The 19,439-nt window shown below is 44.0% G+C and overlaps 1 protein-coding gene across 1 annotated transcript in view; it reads right to left on the bottom strand.

Annotated features, from left to right (window-relative positions):
- Window positions 1-18,533, bottom strand: part of LOC126195163 (autophagy-related protein 16-1-like) — a 651,919-nt gene extending 633,386 nt beyond the window's left edge. Inside the window, exon 1 of the mRNA XM_049933673.1 lies at window positions 18,352-18,533. The gene's annotated coding sequence lies outside the window, so the exon portion shown is untranslated. The remainder of the gene's footprint in view (window positions 1-18,351) is intronic.
- Between the last annotated feature and the right edge of the window lie 906 nt (window positions 18,534-19,439).

Here is a 19,439-nt window from a genome sequence, read left to right as displayed (position 1 = left end):
TTCGCTCTCCACTTTCTCGCAAGGATTGAAATTGACGAGAACTGGCCCCGGATCATCCTATGGACAGACGAAGCTCATTTTTCTCTGACAGGTGAGGTGAACACACAGAATTGCCGAGTGTGGGGATCTCCACCTTCAGTCACTGTGCATGAAATTCCGCTGTATGGTGAGCGTCTCATCGTATGGTGTGGTTTCAGGGCTACGTTTATTATTGGGACATACATTCTTGAACAGATTGGCGCTTAAGGATCAAAGACGTGCAGTGTGACTGGACAGCGTTACTGCGCCATGCTTCGCCAGCATTTCATACCCGTCCTACAGAAGAGATAAGCAATGAACTCAACAGTTATCACGCAAGATGCGGCCCCATCGCATATCCCTCGTGAAATTCACCTCTTTCGCCGAAACACGTTTGGAAACGATCGAATTATCAGCCGATCGTTTCCACATGCTTGGCCGGCACTATCACCTGGTCTCACTCCCTGTGATTTCTGGTTGTGGGGCTACCTGAAGGACAGAATTTACCACATGTGCTGATGTGAAGCGCAGCATATCGAGAGGCAGCCAGCATATCTAACGACATGCTTCGTTCTGCTGTGCAGAGTGCAATCCTGCTGTTTCAGACTCTTCTGGACATTGATGGGCACCATACTGAGCGCCTTTTGTACCAGTAGTGGTACCGGTATGTAATGGTATGATGTACCGAAGCTGCAGGCTAAAAGTGTTTCAATTGAACCGATTCGGCATTATTTCTCTTCCCCGTGCCCTTGACACTAATGCTACCAAGTTTCGTACTCATATGGTAATTAGTATCCGTGTTACAACGTGTTAACTAGGGAAAGTTCAATTACAACCACCATATTGTGTGTGTGTGTGTGTGTGTGTGTGTGTGTGTGTGTGTGTGTAGTGTTGTGTAATGTTCTTGTTTTATGTTGTTGACGATGATAATGATGATGATGATGAGGAGGATGATGATGAGAGAAGGGGAAACCCGGTGCCGGCACATAGCCTACTCCTCCCAAATAGCACCAAAGAGGCCCCCAAGCCTAATGCCCCATCAGACGGATGGATCACCATCAATAGTGGCACAATTCCTCACTTCATGTGACACTGCGGTGAGATCTGGTATTCAACCAGGTCACTGGCGCATAGTCTGGTGATCAGGAAGTTTACGCCACCACCTCCCCTTCTCTTGCCGATCAAATACCGGCGGTGAAAATTTTTTTCCACCACCTGGATTCGAACCCACTTACCCGTTAGTCGAATGCCACTCCAAAAGTGGCATGTACGATCTCCGCCATACAGACGCGTAATGTGCATACTTATTAGGTCTGCCATTTTGCAATAGATGGCAGTAACGGCAAGTGGAGGTGCTGGTGATACATCGTAAGTGTCATACAATAAGCTTAAGCACTTGTAAACATAACGCCATCAAAATATTAGTCGATTTGTAATTCTCGATTGAACTTGCCAATTCGCGAGTCCAATTCTCACCATTTGCGGGAAGTTTTTATTTTCCGCTTTAACATGAAGAAATTTGCGGCTGAGGCTATAAAATGCTATGTAGTTCCTATGGTGAGGCATCTATTAGTGAAAGAACTTGCGGAGAATGATTTCCAGGCTTCAAGAACGGTGATTTTTACGTCGAATAACGGCATGACGATGGAAGAGAGAAGATATTCGATGCTACTGAAAGCGCTTCAAGAACGGTGATTTTTACGTCGAATAACGGCATGACGATGGAAGAGAGAAGATATTCGATGCTACTGAAAGCGACGGAAACAATCACAGGAGATCGTTAATGAAAGCAACTGATGCGTTTGGGCCGAGAACTGAAAGATAGTCCTCAAAAGTCGCCCTGTTCTTCCGCCATAGGATTCGTATGCTACCCCAAAGATGGGATACAATAATGACCAGCGATGGCCGATACTTTGAATCGTAAATTTTTTGCAAGTTTTTCACAACAAAGCCTCGAACGTCGAGAAAAACGGCGGAAACGAAGTTGTAGACCTTTTCTGAGACAGAGCTATAGGTAGCACTCGCGATACACTAAAAAATGCTTCTTCACTCTACATAAAAAAGTAGTTACAAATAAACAATACCGATCATCTCACTGAAACATTAGTTCGTGGTTTAATAAAACACAAATATTAAATTTCTTTTATCTTTCATCACGTTAAGGGTGGGGGCGGGGGGGGGGGGGGGGGTAGGGTGCTAGCTAATACAGTATCTGATCACACTAAGGCAGGGAGTCCCGACATTTCTGAGTCCATCACCCCTGAATGCGATCACTTTTCAGGCAGTAGCTCCCTCCTCCATACCATCATCAACATTAGCGTCTCCCTAAACTTTAGAATGAAAAAGAAATTTATCTGAACATTTTCATTTTTAAAATTACGAACTATAAATGATACACTATGTGATCAAAAATATCCGGATACCTGGCTGAAAATGACATACAAGTTCGTGGCGCCCTCCATCGGTAATGCTGGAATTCAGTATGGTATTGGCCCACCCTTAGCCCTGATGACAGCTTCCACTTTCGCAGGCATACGTTCAATAAGGCGCTGGAAGGTTTCTTGGGGAATGGCAGCCTATTCTTCACGAAGTGCTGCACTGAGGAGAAGTATCGATGTCGGTCGGTGAGGCCTGGCACGAAGTCGGCGTTCCAAAACACCCCTACAGGATTCAGGTCGGGACTCTGTGCAGGACAGTCCATTACAGGGACGTTATTGTCGTGTAAACACTCCGCCACAGGCCGTGCATTATGAACAGGTGCTCGATCGTGTTGAAAGATGCAATCGTCATCCCCGAATTCCTCTTCAACAGTGGGTAGCAATAAGGTGCTTAGAACATCAATGTACGCCTGTGCTGTGATAGTGCCACGCAAAACAACAAGGGGTGCAAGCCCCCTGCATGAAAAACACGACCACACCATAACACCACCGCCTCCGAAATTTATTTTCGGCGCTACACACGCTGGCAGATGGCGCTGACTGGGCATTCGCCGTACCCACACCCTGCTATCGGATCGCCACAGTGCGTACCGTGATTCGTCACTACACATAACGTTTTTTCCACTGTTGAATCGTCCAATCTTTACGCTCCTTACACCAAGCGAGGCGTCGTTTGGCATTTACCGGTGTAATATGTGGCTTATGAGCAGCCGCTCGACCATAAAATCAGAGTTTTCTCACCTCCCGCCTAACTGCCATAGTACTTGCTATAGATCCTGATGCAATTTTAAATTCCTGTATGGTGGGTTGGATAGATATCTGCCTATTATACATTACGACCCTTTTGAACTGTCGGCGGTCTCTTGTCAGTCAACAGACGAGGTCGGCCTCTACCCTTTTTTACTGTACGTGTCCCTTCACGTTTCCACTTCACTATCACATCGGAAACAGTGGACCTAGCGATGTTTAGGAGTGTGGAAATCTCGCGTACATACGTTTGACACAAGTGACCCCCAATCACCTGACCACGTTTGAGCACCTCATTCTGCTCTCTCACAATGTCTAATGACTACTGAGGTCGCTAATATGGAGTACCTGGCAGTAGGTGACAGTAAAATGCACGTAATATGAAAAACGTATGATTTTGGGGGTGATCACATAGTGTATTCGGTTTTTGTAGGTGTTCTATTAAAGCATGAAGTAATGAGGCAATGAGCTATCTGGTACTGATTATTTCTAACAACCTTTCTTTACTTAACGATGAAGCGATACTCAGCACAACCCGAATGCCAACTACCGCTCCCTCTCAGAAAAGAATTGCTAACTATTGGAGGGTAAGAACTTGTTCTAAAACATGCTTCATCTGCACCATTCCTTTGGCGAGCGACTCTTGCTTGACCCACATTCTGTAACCTCATTAAAAGGTGGCTCAATTCAAATGTCTGCATAATACTTACGCCTATCGTTCGTAACTCACTTGATTGCTATATTCCTTACTTCTAGAGTGGTTTTGGCTCAAATGGCTCTGAGCACTATGGGACTCAACTGCTGTGGTCATCAGTCCCCTAGAACTTAGAACTACTTAAACCTAACTAACCTAAGGACATCACACACATCCATGCCCGAGGCAGGATTCGAACCTGCGACCGCAGCAGTCGCACGGTTCCGGACTGCGTGCCTAGAACCGCGAGACCACCGCGGCCGGCTAGAGTGGTTTTGTGCCTCAACACTGACACTAATAGTAATCATAATGATCATGATAACGATAATAAAAGTAGTAATAATAATACGATTAATAATAATACAGTGTAGGTCGTATTACAATGTACCATTAGATAGTTACAACTATGTTGTGGTGTCAATCAGTTCGTTTATTGTTACTTAATGAATAATTAAGTAATTTTTTATCTATTGCGAGAATTACCTGTAACTTGGAGAAGGCATTTACATGATATATTCAAGCATATGTGATTTATGTCTCAATTTTACTATCATAAATGCATGGTACAAAGTATGTGTGTAGTTATTTGTAGCTTATGTTATCAGCATTACTGTCTTTTTTGGCTTAGAATGTTCTCTGGGATGTCTACTTTATTGTATTGTTCACCCATAGTTTCGCCAGAAACTCCATTACCGAATGACAAGGAGATTTATGAAAAAGTTTTCCGAAAACCATTCGCAGCGGGCAAAAAATCGTCGACATCGCGGCCAATGTGGCAGCATGTAATTTCAACGACGGCCTAACAGGCAGGCATTATGGAAATTACAAACATGCTTCAACTTGAGGTAGGACGTGCGTGTTATCATAAACCTACGCAGAAAAAGCGGACTAAAAGTGTATCGAGCGAGCAGAGCATCAGATGACAAAAGCTGCCAAAGAGGCCCGCAAAACCAGCATGGCTACGAAGGAGATGGAGGAGGAGCCCGTTTCGAATCTGGAAGCATTGCTGTATGGTCCAGGGATCGCTGACTAGAGGTATATTTAACTACAAAATATGTAATGCAAAACTTAAAATGCGTTTTTCTCGAAACTGTATTTTTCAAATTGGCGGGGAACATAATTTGAGAACGGTACATATGATTTTGATTGGAATTTGATTCTGTAACTCTAAAACTGAATTCTCTATCTCCGTACGTAGTCGTTTTACGATATCTTCAAATTTCTAGTTTTGCTGCACGTTTTTGTCTCGATGTTTTGGGCGAAGAAAATGACATTAGAACACCTCACCATATTGTTAGAAATTAATATTTTTCAGTTGTCCTAGGTATGCTGAGAGAAAATACTTTGTCCAGTCACATTAATTTGGCCACCTCTCAAAAACCTGCTGTCCGCTGTGAGAAGTGCAGGAAGAGAGTAAACGGTGATTTGCAAAGTTCCGACAGGAACATGGAGCTATGCCCACCTCAGTGCCGTGGCGAACTGCGCTACGTTTCTCGGTTGAGGAACTATGACAGGGACAGCCCCACCACGGCGGTTCCACAGATTCTCGACTGATTTTAAATCCTGTGAGTTTGGTTGTCAGGGGAATACGGTAACCTCATGCTGGTGCTCCTCGAGGCACGCATGCACACTGCCAGCTGTGTGACACGTTGTCTTCTTCTGCTGGCAGATGCCATCGTGCCGAAGAGAGGCAAACAACATGTATGAGAGGACATGATCCCCAAGAACAGATGCATACTTTTGTTGATCCACTGTGCGTTCCAGAAAGACGAGATCACCCATTCAATGCCATAAAAAACATTCCCTCCCATCTAGAAGCTTCTGTCGACTGTTGCAGGGCCGTACACGCCAACAGCCATCTCTGCCCAATAGAGCATAATACGCGATTAATCTGAAGAGGCCACCTGTCGATATTCAGCTGACGCCCAGCTGCGGTATTGGCGTGCAAATTCCAGGCTTCGTCGTCGATGGTCACTAGTCAGCTTGGTTGCATGAACCAGGCGTCAGCTCCAGAGACCACAACATTCCCCGAACGGTCGCTGAGGAGACACTGTTGGTAGCCCCTTGATTCATCTGCGTCGTCAGTGCTCAAAAGTTGCACGTCTATTCGCCAGTACACATCTCCGCAGCCGTCTTTCGCCCCTGTCATATATGGTCCGTGGTGGACCGTAGCTGCCTCGTCGCCAGTTTTGAATGGCGTCATTTTGTCATGCACAATACAGTTTAACCACGGCGGCATGTAGACCGTTTACAAAGTTACCCATTTTGGAAATTCTTCCACCCTTGGCCTGAAAGCCAATGATCACGCCGATTAGGATGTCAGATAAATCACTTTGTTCCCGCATTACGACAAGTCAGTGCCGTTTCCACGTCCTCCCGACATGCTTTATGTTCACTACTGGCAATTAAAATTGCTGCACCAAGAAGAAATGCAGATGATAAACGGGTATTCATTGGACAAATATATTATACTAGAACTGACATTTGATTACGTTTTTACGCAATTTGGGTGCACAGATCCTCAGAAATCAGTACCCAGAACAAGCACCTCTGGCCGTAATAACGGCCTTGATACGCCTGGGCATTGAGTGAAACAGAGCTTGGATGGCGTGTACAGGTACAGCTGCCGATCCAGCTTCAACACGATACCACAGTTCATCAAGAGTAGTGACTGGCGTATTGTGACGAGCCAGTTGCTCGGCCACCATTGACCAGACGTTCTCAATTGGTGAGAGATCTGGAGAATGTGCTGGCCAGGGCAGCAGTCGAACATTTTCTGTATCCAGAAAGCCCCGTACAGGACCTAAAACATGCGGTCGTGCATTATCCTGCTGAAATGTAGCGTTTCGCAGGGATCGAATGAAGGGTAGAGCCACGGGTCGTAACACATCTGAAATGTAATGTCCAATGTTCAAAGTGCCGTCAATACGAACGAGAGGTATCCGAGACGTCTAACCAATGGCACCCCATACCATCACGCCGGGTGATACGCCAGTATGGCGATGATGAATATACGCTTCCACTGTGCGTTCACATCGATGTCGCCAAACACGGATGCGACCATCATGATGCGGCAAACTGAACCTGGATTCATCCGAAAAAGAATGACGTTTTGCTATTCGTGCACCCACGTTCGTCGTTGAGTACACCATCGCAGGCGCTCCTGTCTATGTTGCAGCGTCAAGGGTAACCGCAGCCACGGTCTCCGAACTGATAGTCCACGCTGCTAAAAACGTCGTCGAATTGTTCGTGTAGATGATTGTTCTCTTGCAAACGTCCCCATCTGTTGATGCAGGGATTGAGACGTAGCTGCACGATCCATTACAGCCATGCCTGTCATCTCGACTGCTAGTGATACGAGGCCGTTGGGATCCAGCACGGCGTTCCGTATTACCCTCCTCAGCCCACCGATTCCATATTCTGCTGACAGTCATTGGATCTCGACCGACGCGAGCAGCAATGTCGCGATACGATAAACTGCAATCGCGATAGGCTACAATCCGAGCTTTATCAAAGTCGGAAACGTGATGGTACGCATTTCTCCTCCTTACACGACGCATCACAACAACGTTTCACCAGGCAACGCCGGTCAACTTCTGTTTGTGTATGAGAAATCGATTGGAAACTTTCTTCATGTCAGCACGTTGTAAGTGTCGCCACCGGCGCCAACCTAGTGTGAATGCTCTGAAAAGCTAATCATTTGCATATCACAGCATCTTCTTCCTGTCGGTTAAATTTCGCGTCTGTAGCATGTCATCTTCGTGGTGTAGTAATTTTATAAACCAGTAATGTAGGCTCTACTGCAAGCGCTGCCACCTTCCGTCTGTGAGTGGTTACTGCTGGCTGGCATCGAACGTAGGCGGTGGTCTCATTAAAGTGACTGGATGGTATGTGCTGAAAATGACTTACACAAAATTATTAAGTTACAGGCGCGACTGGAAGCTTCGGAAATTCCCACCGACGATCAACGTTCCAGATGCAGGGGCCGTTCAAACTGGTGCAGCGGTTACAGAGCACGTCCATTGTGGACACAAAAATGAATTATCAAACAGAAAAGCGTAATGTATACAACTGTATCATCAGATTTTGCAGTACTTTTAATTTTACTCGAAAAACATCACGAAAGTCACTATTTTTAATGTCTTCAAGGAGGGTAACCCCCTTGAGGGAACGCAAGGATCGCCTTTTCAAAAGGACGCTATCTATATTCCTTGCTCATCTTTCCCAATCCGAGCTTGTGCTACACATTTAATAACCTCGCCGTCGACAGGACGTTAAGGCTCAGTCTTCCTTCCTTTATTATGTGGAGTCATAAAACTTTGCCACAGGAGTCTTACTTCGGTGGCAGAACAACGACTTGTACTGTTTGAGTGTAGTTTGTCACGGAACACATTTCAATCGCCTAAGGAGAAGCAATGCGGTGTGGAAAACAGACACTGGCTACTGAAGCAGCTCTACGAGGACGGGCGCGCAGACACAAGGACGCAGGCGACCCGCCAGCCGCCGGCCATAATACCCGACCATTTTTCTCGCCATGAAAAATATCCTCAAGTTCGGCGAGACAGCGCCAGGGAACAAGTTGGAGTGGCGCTCGTCTCTCGAGCGAGGACGGAGATTGATCGAATCCCGTATTGATTGCCGGGTTTACGGCGGACTCTGCAACTCGATTACCAGAGTTTGGTCCCTGCGCGGCTACCAGCAGCCCTGCGCGCGCGCGCGTTACGTCGCGCCGCCGGCTCCGCTGCCTTCAATCAAACTCGCGAGCGTATCAAAGCAGTCGCCGGCTCGAGCGGGCGGGCGCTCGCTTTGATGCCGCCATTCCTACTCGGGACAAATCGCAGCACCTCGCCAGGCGGGGCACGTAATCTTATCGCGCGCGTTGGATAACGCGAGCGCTATCAGCAGCCGATGCTCCTGCTGCATGCACATACACAGATACCAACACACTGGTTTTGCTTTTACGCTGTGGTTGTCTATTCCGCTAGAAAAGTGACGAACGTACCATCTAGAACATAAAAGTATAATTTAACCCTCAGTGGCTAATCCATTCATGAAAAACCGAGATACTGTAATAAATGTCAAAATTAATAAAACAAAATACGTCTACTGCCTTTTACAGCATTTTTATTGGGTATAACATCGAAGGTATTCCGTATACTACAGGGTCTGTACAAGGGTGATATACTCGAGGAAAATATTATGGAAATGGGATGTAGATGAAGATGAAATGGGAGATAAGATACTGCGTGAAGAGTTTGACAGAGCACTGAAAGACCTGAGTCGAAACAAGGCCCCGGGAGTAGACAACATTCCATTAGAACTACTGATGGCTTGGGAGAGCCAGCCCTGACAAAACTCTACCATCTGGTGGGCAAGATGTATGAGACAGGCGAAATACCTCCAGACTTCAAGAAGAATATAATAATTCCAATCCCAAAGAAAGCAGGTGTTGACAGATGTGAAAATTACCGAACTATCAGCTTAATAAGTCACAGCTGCAAAATACTAACGCGAATTCTTTACAGACGAATGGAAGAACTGGTAGAAGCGGACCTCGGGGAGGATCAGTTTGGATTCTGTAGAAATGTTGGAACACGTGAGGCAATACTAACCTTACCACTTATCTTAGAAGAAAGATTAAGAAAAGGCAAACCTACGTTTATAGCATTTGTAGACTTAGAGAAAGCTTTTGACCATGTTAACTGGAATACTCTCTTTCAAATTCTGAATGTGGCAGGGGTCAAATACAGGGAGCGAAAGGCTATTTACAATTTGTACAGAAACCAGATGGCAGTTGTAAGAGTCGAGGACCATGAAATGGAAGCAGTGGTTGGGAAAGGAGTGAGACAGGGTTGTAGCCTCTCCCCGATGTTATTCAATCTGTATATTGAACAAGCAGTAAAGGAAACAAAAGAAAAATTCAGAGTAGGAATTAAAATCCATGGAGGAGAAATAAAAACTCTAAGTTTCGCCGATGACATTGTTAACTCTGTCAGAGACAGCAAAGGACCTGGAAGAGCAGATGAATGGAATGGACAGTGTCTTGAAAGGAGGATATACAATAAACATCAACAAAAGCAAAACGAGGATAACGGAATGTAGTCGAATTAAATCGGGTGATGCTGAGGGAATTAGATTAGGAAATGAGACACTTAAAGTAGTAAAGGTGTTTTGCTATTTGGGGAGCAAAATAACTGATGATGGTCGAAGTAGAGATGATATAAAATGTAGACTGGCAATGGCAAGGAAAGTGTTCCTGAAGAAGAAAAATTTGTTAACATAGAGTATAGATTTAAGTGTAAGGAAGTCGTTTCTGAAAGTATTTGTATGCAGTGTAGCCATGTAGGAACTGAAACTTGGACGATAAATAGTATGGACAAGAAGAGAATGGAAGATTTCGAAATGTGGTGCTACAGAGGAATGCTGAAGGTTAGATGGGTAGACCACGTAACTAATGAGGAGGTATTAAATAGAATTGGGGAGATGAGAGATTTGTGGCACAACTTAACTAGAAGAAGGGATCGGTTGGTAGGACATGTTCTGATGCATGAAGGGATCACCAATTTAGTATTGGAGGGCAGCGTGGAGGGTAAAAATCGTAGAGGGAGACCAAGAGATGAATACACTAAGCAGATTCAGAAGGATGTAGGTTGCATTAGGTACTGGGAGATGAAGAAGCTTGCACAGGATAGAGTAGCATGGAGAGCTGCACCAAACCAGTCTCAGGACTGAAGACAACAACCACAACAACAACAACAACAACATGGGTTTATTTAACGACTGTCAGTTTTTGTTTGTAGTTCACGATTGCTATTTGAATTTACACGCTGTCATTTTGTGATTTGGGGATGGTGGCTGGTTGACGCTAGAAAATGGAGTGCCAAGTGGAGAAATCGGAGAATTTCCGACATATCCTTCCGTTTGAGTTCAATAGCTGGATGACAGCAGCGGAGTCAGCCAGAAGCATTTGCGCCGAGTATGGGAATAATGCCACTGGACAGAGCACAGCAAGAAATGGTTTTCTCGTTTTAACGAGGATCGTTTTCACGCTAGCGACTCCACGATCAGGATGATCTTCGGGGTTTGATGAAGATCGTTTAAACGCATTAATCCACAATTATCCACGTCAGTGTACTAGAGAACCCGCAAATAAGATAAACTGTGTTCACTCCACCACCGTGCGACATTTGCATGCAATGGAGAAGGTTCTAAAATCGGGACTATGGGTGCCGCATGCTCTAATTCAAAATCATAAAATAAAAGTCAGCGAGTGGCCATGTGTGCATCGCTGCTTGCTCGGCATGAACTGGGTCGTGAAAATACCGACCACTCCTATCCCGTATCGTTACTGGTGACGAGATTAGTGTTTTTGTGCTAACATAAGGAAAATAAAGTTATGGTTGAGCCAAACAAAGCAGGAACTTCTCGTACAAAGATCTGCGCGCACCACAAAAGATAATCCTATGTACAGCGACGAATTAAAAAAAAAGTTCAAACGTGTGTGAAATCTTATGGGACTTAACTGCCAATGTCATCAGTCCCTAAGCTTACACACTACTTAGCCTAAATTATCCTAAGGACAAACACACACACCCATGCCCGAGGGAGGAATCGAACCTCCGCCGGGACCAGCCGCACAGTCCATTACTGCAGCGTCTCTGACCGCTTGGCTAATCCCCCGCGGCACGGCGATGAATTGCTTTCCCCAAAAGTAACCGTCACTACAGACATTTACTATCAACATCTGAAACGTCTTGCAGACGCAACCCATGAACAACGACCAGGAAGACTGCGTGAAGTGATGCTACTCCATGATAATGCCCGCCTGCATCTGCTAGACTGACAACTAACTCTATACAGGAGTTGAGTTGGGAAGTCATTCCGCACGCACCTTATTCACCCGATCTCGCGACCTCAGATTATCACGTTTTCCGCTCTCTGTCGAACAACCTTCAAGGAACTTCCTTTTCCAATGAAAACGCGCTCCGAACATGGCTAGACGAGTCCTTCGCCTCAAAACCACGTGATTTCTAAATTCGTGGAATCGAAAAGTTACCCCAGTATTGCCAGACTGTTGTAAAGAGTGAAAAATATATTATTCATGACTACAGTCTCTGTTACGTGTGTCAGTTGGTTTTTCAAACTTATTTGACTATAGTACAGCAGACAAGCGAGAGTCACAGTAAATTACACAAAGTTTACATGACTACGTCTCGGTGAAGCTCAGTCACCATTATCAAATGGAACAAGTATCAAATAAGTCATCTCTAATTACAAAAATGTATCTCTTATGTTTATTAAACATATGAACATCTACATATGCATCGATACTCTGCATATCGCACTTAAGTGCCTTCACAATAATTCTCCATTATTCCAATCTCGAACAGCACCCGGAAAAATCGAACACCTCTATCTTTCCGCGCGAGTTCTGATTTCCCTTTTATTATGACGATAGTTTGTCCCTATGTAGGTTGGCGCTAACAAAATATCTTCGCATTCGGAGACGAAAGTTGGTGACTGAAATTTCGTGATAAAATTCCGCCACAACAAAAAACACCTTTGCTTTAATTATGTGTACCCCAAATCCCTTATCATGTCAATGACACTCTCGCGCTTGTTTCGTGATAATACAAAACGTGCTGCTCTTCGTTGAACTTTCTCGGTGTACTCTGTTAATCCTATCTGGTAAGGAACCCGCACCGCGCAGCAGTACTCCAAAAGAGGACGAAGAAGCGTAGTGTAGGTAGTCTCTTTAGTAGATCTGTTGCATCTCCAAAATGTTCTGCCAATAAATTGCAGTCTTTGGATTGCCTCCGCCACACCTTTTCTATATGATCTTTCTAATTTAAGATTCTCGTAATTGTAATTCCTAAGTATTTGATTCAATTTATGGCTTGTAGATTTGATTGATTTATCGCGTAACCGACGTTTAAAGGATTCCTTTTAGCACTCATGTGGATGACCTCACACTTTTCATTATTTAGGGTCAATTAGCAATTTTCGCACCGTACAGGTATCTTTTCTGAATTGCTTTGTAATTTGTTTTGATCTTCTGATGACTTTACTGGACGATAAACGATAGCATCATCCCGCAAACAACCTAAGACGGCTGCTCAGATTGTCTCTTAAATCGTTTATGTAGATAAGGAACAGCATAGGGCCTATAACATTACCTTGTAAAGCGCCAGAAACCACTTCTGTTGTACTCGATGACTTTCAGTTACTAAGACCTGTGAGCTCTCTGACAGGAAATCACGAATCCAGTCCCGTAACTGAGACGATATTCCGTAAGCACGCAATTTCACCACAAGCCACTTGTGTGGAAAAACGTTATGAACTTATGCACCAACGTAATACCATGCCAATGAATACTTTGAAGCCAATACTTATTCATCAAGGTTTCAGTTTTTATGCAAGGACCTTCACTGTGATGTCAACAGGTCAGGAACGTGAATCTGCGAATCTTGTCGACTTCATCTTTCGCTGTCACATCCTTAGGGTCAGGCACAGCCACAGCCCTCTCAATTCCAGGTGATTTAAATCCGAAGGAGATTTCAGGGGTATTTCTGATCCAGTATACGACGGTGTAAGCTGTCGACTACGTTCCAGTCAACACAAGGCCCCTCATTTGTTTGGATTCTGGAGAAAGGTGTTAGGAATTCGCAATAATAATAATAGGTAAAAGCTTTACAAGTAATAAAAACAGATCTATATTGGAAAAGGATACTACTAACAAGGAGAGGTACCCAGCGGTGGGATCATCTGTTTGAAACCATCTATACGGTGATGTAGCTGAAGATTCCAGGTATCACACCCTGCAGCTATTCAACCTGGTGTGTCCCCGTTTGCGAGGAATAGACGAAAAATAATTCGGAATTTCGCGTGATGTTGTACAGCTTTAAAAAAGGAATGTCACATACGCTAGCTGCGTACCATAATAGTTGTAGTACAGGCCTCATATACTGAAGATTGTGGGTTCAAATCTCATTAGGTACTTAACTTTTTTATTTTTAAATCTTCATCGAAATGACTTTGATCATTATTTTTATTGAACTAATTGGTTTAAATGCTTTTTATTTCTATTCCTTAGTCACTTCTTTTTAATCCTCGTACTAACTTTTTCAATTGCTCTCATTTTTTCTTCCTATAATACTTTTTTCACTCGGAATCTTTGTACATGTGGTTTCTATGTATTAACATCAATCTAATTTATTCCGTTCTATCATCCCATGTTTTCGTCCATGTAATTGCATTAATTATTTCTGTTCCTAACTTTGCTAGAATTTTTGGTTTATTTGTAATCCTTTCATTCGTTTAAAACTTCATCTGCTTTAATTTGTCCACAGAACGATAAGAATTTATGTTTGAAATCTTTTCATGGCGATTACTACAAAGAAAAGGTACATCTTTTAACGACAGTTACATTTCTGACACCATTGCACAGTCAACATATATATAGATTATTTCGTCATTCAATAGTTTAAATATTATGGTCAACGAAATATGGTATTGTAGGTTAAGATTCCAGGTATCACACACTGCTTTCATTCAGCGTGGTGCGCCCTCGTTTGCAAGTAATCGATGAAAAAATTCCGGAATTTGTCGTGATGGTCTGCAGCTTTAAAAAAGAAATATCATACAGATTTTCGCACAGCTTAAAGGTACAAGCACCATATGCAAGACGTTGTGGATTCAAACATCATCAAGCGCTTTGAAATTCTTTGGTTCAAATGGTTCAAATGGCTCTGAGCACTATGCGACTTAACTTCTGAGGTCATCAGTCGCCTAGAACTTAGAACTAATTAAACCTAACTAACCTAAGGACATCACACACATCCATGCCCGAGGCAGGATTCGAACCTGCGACCGGAGCGGTCGCTCGGCTCCAGACTGTAGCGCCTAGAACCGCGCGGCCACTCTGGCCGGCTGAAATTCTTTATTTTGAAATCTTTATCGCAATGACTTTGATCATTATTTTTATACAGATAATTTGTTTAAATGTGATTTCTGTATTTGTATACCTTGGTCACATTATTTTAATCATCGTATTAAATTTTTAATGCTCCCATTTTTTCTACCCATCACTTGTTTTCCAATTGGAATCTTTGAATGTGAGACTCATTTGTATCCACAGCGGCTACGTGGATTGTGAGGTAACTGTTCTGAGAGGGCTTCAGCCAAATCTAATAAACTAAGCCAGTGAGAAAGCGGAAACCTCAAAAACCGAAGAGAGAATCTGAAGCCAATAGTAGCATCGTGCCTGGACGAAGATGTCGCCGCGGCAACAAAACAGCCGAAAGTACGAAGTATTGCAGGAAACGTGGTGTGGCGAACCGCGGCCCCCAATCAGGGATTAGTTACGGTGCCCTGGGTCGGTATTGTCTGCGGCAGCCAGTAAGAGCCAGGACACGGGACGTGCTATCACAAGGTGGAGGGACCGCGCGGGGCAACGTCCGCCAGACCTCTCCAAGCATTGCAGCAGAGGCGAAACTCTTCGACGTGTAGCTCCTACCTGTGATGCCGGACAGAAAACAAATCTAATAACTGATCCTCAATATAACGAGCACAGATGGATAAAGCATTCACCTGTCACTTCTCTTCAACTGGTGAATCGAACTGCGTGCCAAGCGAGTATGGTCTCAGCTGTGCGGCTGGAGTCTCGGTTTCCTGTCAGAAAGATCACAGTTCGAGACAACTCACTGGAAGTCATCTAGTATAACCGAAGTGGTATTTGGGATTCCACAAGGAAGTGCTACAGGCCCTCTGCTGCTCTGCGTCTATACAGCGTGTTTAAAAGGAAGTGTCACTTGTTCGTACATGAGATATTATTGGTCAAAACTTGAATAAAAGTTCCTGTAATCACATGTGCGGCAGCCAATACCTGTTGAGATATGAGGCAATCAGTCCTCTTATTCCCACATGTATGCTACGTAGTGGCAGTGCTGTATGTGGTTTGCATGGATCCTGACAAATCCTTCAGATTTTCTTCGTAGTGGGTCGCGCACTCTTTCAAATACACCTGGCTCTGCTCGGACTGCGTCACATGCATTCGTCATATGCTCCTGTGACGTGTGCTCACTATCGATGGGTTGCTTACACACTAATGCTGTTAAATATCCATGTAGCCAGAAATTCAACCGATTCAGGTCCAGTGAACGGAGAGACCATGCTATCGGATCTCCTTAGCCAATCCATCGCCCATTAAACGTTGCGGTGACGTACGGTCGCTCGATCCGTAGAAAATGGGGTACCGCTGTCATGCCTAAACCTCAAAAAAAAAAAAAAAAAAAAAAAAAAAAAAAAAAAAAAAAAAAAAAAAAAAAAATGGCTCTGAGCACTATGGGACTCAACTGCTGAGGTCATTAGTCCCCTAGAACTTAGAACTAGTTAAACCTAACTAACCTAAGGACATCACAAACATCCATGCCCGCGGCAGGATTCGAACCTGCGACCGTAGCGGTCTTGCGGTTCCAGACTGCAGCGCCTTTAACCGCACGGCCACTTCGGCCGGCCCTAAACCTCAGTCGTCGTCTTTCTGAAAGAGTAACGTCTTTCAAGAGCGCAGGTAATTCATCGTGCAGAAATCGGTGATACACCAGCACCGGTTAATTTGTTTGGTAGAGAGTATGGCCCTATGAGTCTGACCGATAACTACTGGCCGTACATTGATACTGAAGCGATCCTGACGCCCCACCTCCATGATTGATTGAGGATTTGCATCTGCAGACACGTGTGTATTGTGGTAATGTACTATGCCATCGCTTGAATCTGCCTCATGTGTAAATAGAGTGTAGGCTGTGAATTACGAATCTTCGGCTCATATCTCAGCAGATATTGGGTTTCGGACGTACAAAGGAACTTCTCTTCGAGTGTCGACCAATACTACCTCCTGCAGAAATATGTGACTTTTTTTTTAAACGTCCTGTGTCAGCGATTTAGGAGACAATCTGAGCAATCATCTTAGACTTTTTGCAGATGATGCTGTCGTTCACTGCCTACTGAACTCATCAGAAGATCAAAACTAATTGTAAAATGATTTAGACAAGATATGAGTGGTAATTCACCCTGAAGAATAAAAACTGTAAGGTCCTTCAGATGAATAGTAAAAAAATTTCTTAAATTTTGGTTACACCATAAATCACACAAATTTAAAGATTGTCAATTTCACCAACAACCTATGGATTACACGTACAATAAACTGAAACTGGAATCTTCACATAGAAAATGTTGTGAGGATGGCGAACAAAAGACTGCGCTTTATTGGCAGAGCATTTAGAGGTAGAAACAATTCTACTAAATAGCCTTCCTACTGTACGCTTGTCCGTTCTCAGCTGGGGTATTGCTGCACTGTGTGGGATCCTTACTGACGGCGAAAACTGAAAAAGTTCAAATATGGACAGCTCGTTTCGTATTATCACTAAATAGCGGAGTGTGTTGTCACGGGTATGATTAAGAGACTTCTGGCGGCAATCACTAAAGCAACGACATTTATTGTTGCGATGGCAAATTTTTCTCATATTATTGGAGGTATACACGGGAAACACATCCGCGTAATAAAACTAAGCAACAAGGGGTCACTTTATTACAGTCCCAATCATTTTTTCACAAATTTTAATGGTACTTTGTGATAGCAATTATAAATTCATATTGGAGACACGACAGCATATAGAATACGTAGCGATTCGTCAGTTTCTTAAAACTCATTCTTGAACAAACAACTACCACATGGGAATTTAGGAATATCAAACAATGAGTAAATAGTATGTATTCAGGGCAAAATTCCTTGTTTAATTGTTGGTGATGAAGCATTAAGCTTATCAGTTATGTTTTACGACACTACGCAGAAAATAATTGAAGTAAATACAAAAGAATATTTCAAAATGGCTCTAAGCACTATGGGGCTTAACATCTGAGGTCATCAGTCCCCTAGACTTAGAACTACTTAAACCTAACTAACCTAAGGACGTCGCACACATCCAAGCCCGAGGCAGGATTCGAACCTGCGACCGCAGCAGCAGCGCGGTTCCGGACTGAAGCGCCTACAACAGCTCGGCCACAGCGGCCGACACAATATTTCATTTTAGGCTTATCAGGACTCGTACATACTTTGAAATGGTGGATATTACATCGACCTCTAAATGTTAACACAAATCTGGCAAAAAACACTGTAGCAGCTTTTTGTGTATTTCGTAACTTTACACGCGAAAGACATGGCTGAGAATTTCGAGCAGCCGTTACATACGCCACAAGTAGGGTTGGAGGATACTGAAAACGAATAGTTTAGAGAGCTGATCAGTAATCACCACAAGACTTGCGCTGACACATTTTTGTAAACGTAAATCCACTAGAAAGGCAAGATCTATTTGATTAACATGTGATTAACACATTCAAATTCATGCATAAAAAAAGAATGTAATGATATTAAAAAAGTAAAGGCAAAAAAAAACTTACCTAGCTTTTTCTTTTCATCTTGCGACAATTCTTTTCCTCCAAATATGTCTAGTATCTGTCTCCATATTTTAAGCTTTAAAATTCTGTCGCTGTATTCTTTCACCTTCATATTCCACAAGGCAGGACGATTTTTCATTTTGAAAACAGATTTCTCCGTGTCGAAATGCATCGCAACGTGATCTTGGCAGAAGTCTGGCGTGAAGTGAGGCCACGTGCGTTATCTCCCGCGCAAGCTTGCCGATGTCAACAACGCGTCATCGCGCGGTTGTCGAGTTTTCCGCGGGTGACAGCCGCTTACATCCGCCAGCGGCCGTGACACGCGACCAGTGTGATGTTGCCCGTAAGCGTGAACTGGAGGGCAATTGTGTAAGTGTAAATGTAAATGTATATGTAGACAAATAATACCTTCCTTGCACTGATTGTGCTTCGTATAATAGAGAAAATATTCTTTCCCGGCGCCGAAACTGACACAGCTTTCGTATCGTTGGCGTTACTTTTAACAGCATCATTAACGCCTCAAAACTGCAACGCCTGCATCGTAAGGGCCTCATTTCATTAATAGCGTGTAGCACCCTCTTTCGCACGATTCCGGAGGCGGCGAATCTTTGTATGGGTTCCGCAAGACAACGAAAGGATTGGAGAGCCACGCTGATTCAGGTCAGGAACTCTTAAATTCTCTGAGTGTTCCTCGAATGATTGTGGAACAATTCAAGAACGATGAAGGGTGGACTGTCTTTCTGAAGCTACAGGTCAACTTTAGGGTGCAGCGGACGAACAAATGGGTGTAAATCGCCGGAAAGCAGTTCGCTGCATTGTTCATCGGTGAGAGACGATAGCAGAGTTCTGTTTCACACAGCGTGATGTACCCCGCAGAAGGCTGCCTTAGTTTGCCTTCACGCTGCCCTCTTGAGGTTTTCTAGACTTACTCATACCTGCCAACGACATACTGCATATTATCAATTATGGGGACCTTGTTCCATATTCGAGCGTGCTACAGACGTGTCCTTGCGCCATGTTAATCTGTGTGCTCTGCCACGTGCCCGTTACCGAATTTTCACCCGTCTATCCGCTATTAAATTTGCGATAGC

Source organism: Schistocerca nitens, chromosome 7 (assembly GCF_023898315.1).
Source record: "Schistocerca nitens isolate TAMUIC-IGC-003100 chromosome 7, iqSchNite1.1, whole genome shotgun sequence".
Taxonomy (NCBI): Eukaryota; Metazoa; Arthropoda; class Insecta; order Orthoptera; family Acrididae; genus Schistocerca; species Schistocerca nitens.
The sequence above is the reverse complement of the archived record's forward strand: the minus strand, read 5'-3'. Positions and strand labels throughout refer to the sequence as shown.